The sequence below is a fragment of the Protobothrops mucrosquamatus genome, unplaced genomic scaffold, assembly GCF_001527695.2.
Source record: "Protobothrops mucrosquamatus isolate PMUCROS unplaced genomic scaffold, P.Mucros_1.0 scaffold1203, whole genome shotgun sequence".
Taxonomy (NCBI): domain Eukaryota; kingdom Metazoa; phylum Chordata; class Lepidosauria; order Squamata; family Viperidae; genus Protobothrops; species Protobothrops mucrosquamatus.
In genome coordinates, this window is record NW_015387414.1 from 417,613 (window position 1) to 423,612 (window position 6,000).

Below are 6,000 nucleotides of genomic sequence, written 5' to 3' on the forward strand. Positions count from 1 at the left end.
TGGCTATAAGTTGAGGACTACCTATAGTTGCTCTCCAGTTTTCTACATAAGCTGTACTTTCAATATTTGAAGAGTAAGTAAGTAATAGTTACAAAAAATGTACATGGCCTGCAAAAAGTGTTTTCTGAAATCCTAGAAAATGCTACCTGTATTGGATTATATGGAACAATGGTTTGAACATCTCTTGTTGGCAGCTTTCTACATCTTCTAGGCTGTGCTTAGATAATTGATGTTGCATTTTGCATACTACCCACAATGTATGTAATAATTTACAATTATAATAACAATGTAATAATTTGTAATAATCAGAAGAAATACTTTTTCACAGAATCAAAAGTGTGTATGTGTGTTTATGTGTGCATGTGTTGTAGTTTAGTATGAAATGTGATAAAGTCTTTTTTGTGGTTAATATCCATATTATACATACATTCTATATTTTTAGATTTGAGATTATAAATTACCTATAGTTGGTTTGTAATATCACAAAAATATGAATGACAGGCCCTTTTTTTCAACCTAGGACACATCAGAGGGTTATTCTTGTGGGAAAAGTTAGATAAAACTCCCTATCCATTCATATCATCTTAAGCTCCTAGGGAAAAAAATAAGTGTTAAATACAATCAACAAAAATTAGTGAACAATGTGGAGTGTTATTTTTATGGCAGTTATGGTATTTCTATCTTTTGTGAAAAATCTCTGAACCAACAATAAATTCTAAGTAGCTTTTAATCCTGGGAGAATCAGAACTGCCAAGCTTTTCACAACAAAATGCATATTCTCACAAGGTCATGTTTAATCAGATTTATGGAAAGGGAAAGCCATTTGGTTTATGTTGACAACTGGTTTAGTACCAATTTTTATCTCTAGGTTTCTAGGCAGGACTTAATTCTCTTGCTGACCATCATTTGATGCACAGCGGAGGTATCTGATAAGAAGAAATTGGAAAAGCCCATAGATACATGGCAACTATGAGACTGTTTCATAGTAGGATTAAGCCCAATTCAGGTACTATTTCAAATTTCTGATCTGATATATTTCCCAACCTAGTTTAAAAGCCTTGATCAATCCGATTTCCTTAAAATACTTCTGACCTCAGTTTTCCTATTCCAGTAAGATAATGGAACAGTTATTTTAAGATCAGATTGGAGAAGGTTGAGTGAGGACTGAGAAAGTGTTTTCAAATCTCTCCCATTTTCAGTTCATTATTTTTTAAAAAAATTTATTTTATCATTAAATTTATATACTGCCCAATTCAGTGTTTGGGACAAATTTACACGAGCTTCCAAACTGTTCATGGGAACCAGCTAAAGTGACTTGCTGTGAATGGATTGTTTACTGATGATCTGAAGCAGTTTACATGAGTATTACTTCTGTCAAAGTTTTGGCCGATTTCTGTTACTGAGAGATCCAGTTGATACAATTAGTCCTAGGTATTTCCTTCTTTAATGTAGAGCCTGATGAACCTTTTCCTTTTCTGACATTTATTTATTTAGCATATGGCATCCTTCTCTAACAAACTAGAAGTGATGAAACAATTGGAAAGAGAGCTAGAATATAAGTAGGAGCTGAAATTACAAAATAATACATGAAAGTACATCAGTTATAAGAGGAACTTCATAGTATTCTTTAGAGCAATCCAGGTGCTTGTCAACTGACCCAGATTTCTGACCATTGTAGCATCCAACAGTCACATGATTGTGAACTGGAAACCTTTATGCTGCTTCCCACAAGCAAATACAGCGGAAATTCAGCAGGAAGTCAAAAGTCATGATCACGTAGGTTGCTGCTTACTAATAGTAACTGGGGACTGCTGCACCTGTCATTGCTAAGTGGCACAGCCAAATGAAGTCATGCTTTATAACCACATGTATAGAAATGCTGTAGAAATTCTGGTCCCAGTTACCATAGTTAAATAAGGACTACCAGTATTAAAAAAAATTAGACATACTGTTTGACCACTTTGTGTGTTTGGGAGATGGTTCAGCATTTCAGCATTCCTTTCTGATCAACGACCACTTATTTGGGCTTTAGAAAGGAAGGCCCCTTTAGAAGGGCTGAATCTGCTCAGCAGCACAGAATGAAATAGCCCTGGAAAAAAAGAGAGGAGGCATGTCCTCTACAAGACACGCGAGCTAATTGGAACAGAGGCATCTCTCTGCAATGAAATGAAACAGAGGAGACAAGCCATTCAGCCTTACTTGTACAATCAAAGGTTGAAAAATGTTACTTTTCATCCAGGCAGGAAAAGATGAATAAAGGTTGCCTTGTCAGCAGACTAGCCCCAAATTGACAATGTGCATTTTTGTCCTTCAGAAATGACAGAAGGAAGCTGAGGTATTACAGAACATTTAGGAAGCCATAGGGAATGGGTACGGAATAGAATAGTTTATTAATTGATTTGTATTATGACCTTATCAATAAAATGAAAGAAAAATAAAATACATATTCTAGGATAAAATAGATAAAAGGAAACACAGAGATAAAATACATATGGTTATGCAAGGAGTCAGCATCTCCCTTAACCTTATAGGGTACCCAATTCGTTTGATGATAGAGTTCTTAGCTTGACTGCCTTAATTATAAACTTAGCAGTTCTGCTTACAATATGCACATTAGAGCAGGAGGAAATAAGACAATTTGTGATTCAAATCCCAGTAGGCAGTTTTTTTCCCCAATAGAATCAACTGCGGTGATTCACCTAATAACTGTGGCAAGAAAGGTTGTAAAATGGGGCAAAACTCATTTAACAAATGTCTCACTTAACAACAGAAATTTTGGTTTCAGTTGTGGTCATAAATAATTGTTTAACCATTGTTTATTGTGTAAACCATAATTAATTAAATTTGCACAATTTACAAACATTATCTGCTGGTACAACCCATACAACCCACTAATAAACAAAGCAAATTATTTTGGTTTTAGGCCTATATAAAGATGATAACATACTGCTTTTAATTTTAGATACCATTCTAGCATTGTTCAGGAACATAGACATATTTCTGCAGTTCTCTTCCTTCCTATATACAGAGTTGCCTTAGGCTATGGTTTTCTGGAAATCTAAAATCCCTACACTGGATATATACACTTAAGGGAAAGAAAATAAGATTGTGCATAGCAATATCATTGAAAGCAAAATCATAAACTTTTAGTAGGTGATTTATTTTCTAGATATTTTTCAGAGAACTAAAACTTTGCCTCCCACTCATAAATACAGTATAGACGGTTCCAAAGCAATAGATTAGTATGCTAGATTTCCACTAGTCTTAATTCAAGAAGCCAAACAGAAATAATGTTTGTACTACTTTGCACTTTACTTTCAGTCTATCTTTTATTATAAATCTTACCATGCCTCCTTATACTGAGAAGGAATAAAGAAAATTTGAAGCCCCAGGGACCACCAGTCTCATATTTTATTGGAGACTCACTAACGATGGAGATACTGGACTCAAATAACTGCTGATGTATGGAAGACAGGATGGAAGGTTTTACTTTGTTTTATCCAGAATTAAAGAATGAGATTTTTGTTACTAAGACTGGAAATCCATCTGTCTGACCCAGTCCTAGAAGAACAAGCAGCAGTTATAGAGGAACATGGAGGTAGCCTTGAAGAAGGTACATGGCAGCATTAGAAAAACAGGAATTCAGTTGGAAAAACACAAAGGTGTGAGGAAGGAACTCAAGATTAGTCCACCTTGACTATCATGGAATTAGAGGGAGGAAAATAAAAGTCTGTCAGGATTTAGATTCTGTTGTTACAGCCTATATCAGTAAAGTAGATTTCTATTATTTTGGTATTTATTTCCTGATCATATTTATCTCAAATGGATGACATCAATAAAGTTAAGTTGGCAAGGAACGTATCAAAGTGTTTATTAATGTAAATGTTACTTTCTAGTTCATAATCATGCCAGCAGTTATATGAGGATGGAAAGAACCACAAAGAAAGATTAAAACCTGTTAGGTCCCATCAGTTGATAGATCTTGTTTTACTCATCAGTTTTAGAACCAGAACTGATTATAGCTTGGAGGCCCAGCAGACAATCATGGGGAGAGTTTGAATTGATAGCGCCAAAGAAGGAGAAGACGTAGCAACCTCAAGTGATCGTGCACTGTGGTTCCAAGAGAAAATACTACTTTAATCCTGGAATAGCTAAGGATGACTTAAATCGTCCTCAAGAATAGAGTAGGAATGAGATGAAGATTCATCATGGGAACATGGTAGAAAAGAGATGCTGCTAGAACATATATCTGCTATTGTTGGGTACAGATTACCTGAATTATATAGAGAATGTGAATTAACTAAATATAATATGATGTATACGTTTCTGGCTGTACCAATATTTCTTCAATGAGAACCTGTAAAAGTTGAAGCAGAGAAAACATAATACAAACTAAAATGCAAATGGAAGGCATCGTGCATCAACTACATCATACATCAACTAGTTATTGAGGGCTTGAGACAATCAGCCCAATATTTATAATGGTTTCTAAAATGTAGAACTTTGCATTTCTTAGGCAAAAAAAGAAAGAAAAAAAATCTACTACAAGACTGAATGCTACTCATATCTGTAAAGTCTACAGCCCACTCTGAAGTGATAATCAGCAATAGTCTCAAATCTTTTGAACATTATATTTTCAGAAAACAATTTCAAAGAACCTAAATTCCATCTGGGCAGGAAAAAGCCCCTTCTTCCACCAAAAGTGAAATCTTGTTTTAACAAACTACTTCGGCATGTCCTTTTACTTAAGAATATCTGTTATATTGGAGAGTATGTTATTTGTATCAATTATCATCATGTCAGTTCAGGAATGACTTAATTTGCATCATTTGCAAATTAGTATGCAAGGATATGTTTCACAGAATTGATTTGTTCTATGTGAAATCCATTGCAATGAAGCTGATGAACTGAGTTCCACTGCACATTTATAGATATTCTGTTACTATTCTTTAATTTGGATTTCTTCAGAAAATTACAGATGACAACTTAAACATTCCCATTCATTTTGATGATTCGGTTATTAAAGGTAAGATTTAAGGGCATAAAGTTACATAAGTTTTCCAGTTACTTTAAAATCTAAGTTTGATTCTTCTTTGCCCACCCCCACTGGAGAAAAAAAATTGGGACAAATCACTGGAAGAAGAAAGGAAGAAAAACAGATTGGAGAGAGAGAGAGAGAGAGAGAGAGAGAGAGAGAGAGAGAGAGAGAGAGANCTTCCACCTTACACCATCTAACTTAGTGAACCTTTATTTTGATCCCATCCATAGGTTAAAAGGAAGCTAGGATTAAAGGGGCCCAGGACAGCAACACTGAATGCTACATGGCATAAACAAGAAAGAAAGAAAGAAAGAAAGAAAGAAAGAAAGAAAGAAAGAAAGAAAGAAAGAAAGAAAGAAAGAAAGAAAGAAAGAAGTAAGGAAATAAAAAGAAAAGAAAGAAAGAAAGAAAGATTGCTGAAGGATATAAGCAAGATGGAGACTGGAAACAATGAATGTTCAGAGGGGATGAACCATAGTAGGAACAAACCTGATTTTCTCTAGGATAGAATGTGAAGGAGGGTTTGACTTGAAGTCAAGAAAATCTTCCATATGGAAATATGGAAAGGAGACAGAGAATCTGGGTGAAGGGAATGGACTGCCTAAGGCCTGAACTAAGAACATTGTTTGCTGGAGGTGATAAAGTATGCTAAATCATGACCCAGAAATCTCTAAAAGTCAACAGGAAGCAAGAGAAAACTATCTTAAAATTCAATTGAAGACTGTAATACATAGGAATCATTGATTAGTTGAGACCAGAAACATGGAGGGAAATTTCAACTCTCAGAAGTAAAGTAAAAATAATTAAGGATTTTGTTTTGAGATGTGCAGATTTGCTTTATGGATTCTAGTATTTGTAAAATGTGTATTTTAAGATTTGTCTTTGATTTTTATATTGGACATTTATTGTTTTTGTAACATCTAAACATTTCTACTTTTTTTCTTTTAATAAAACTCATTCTT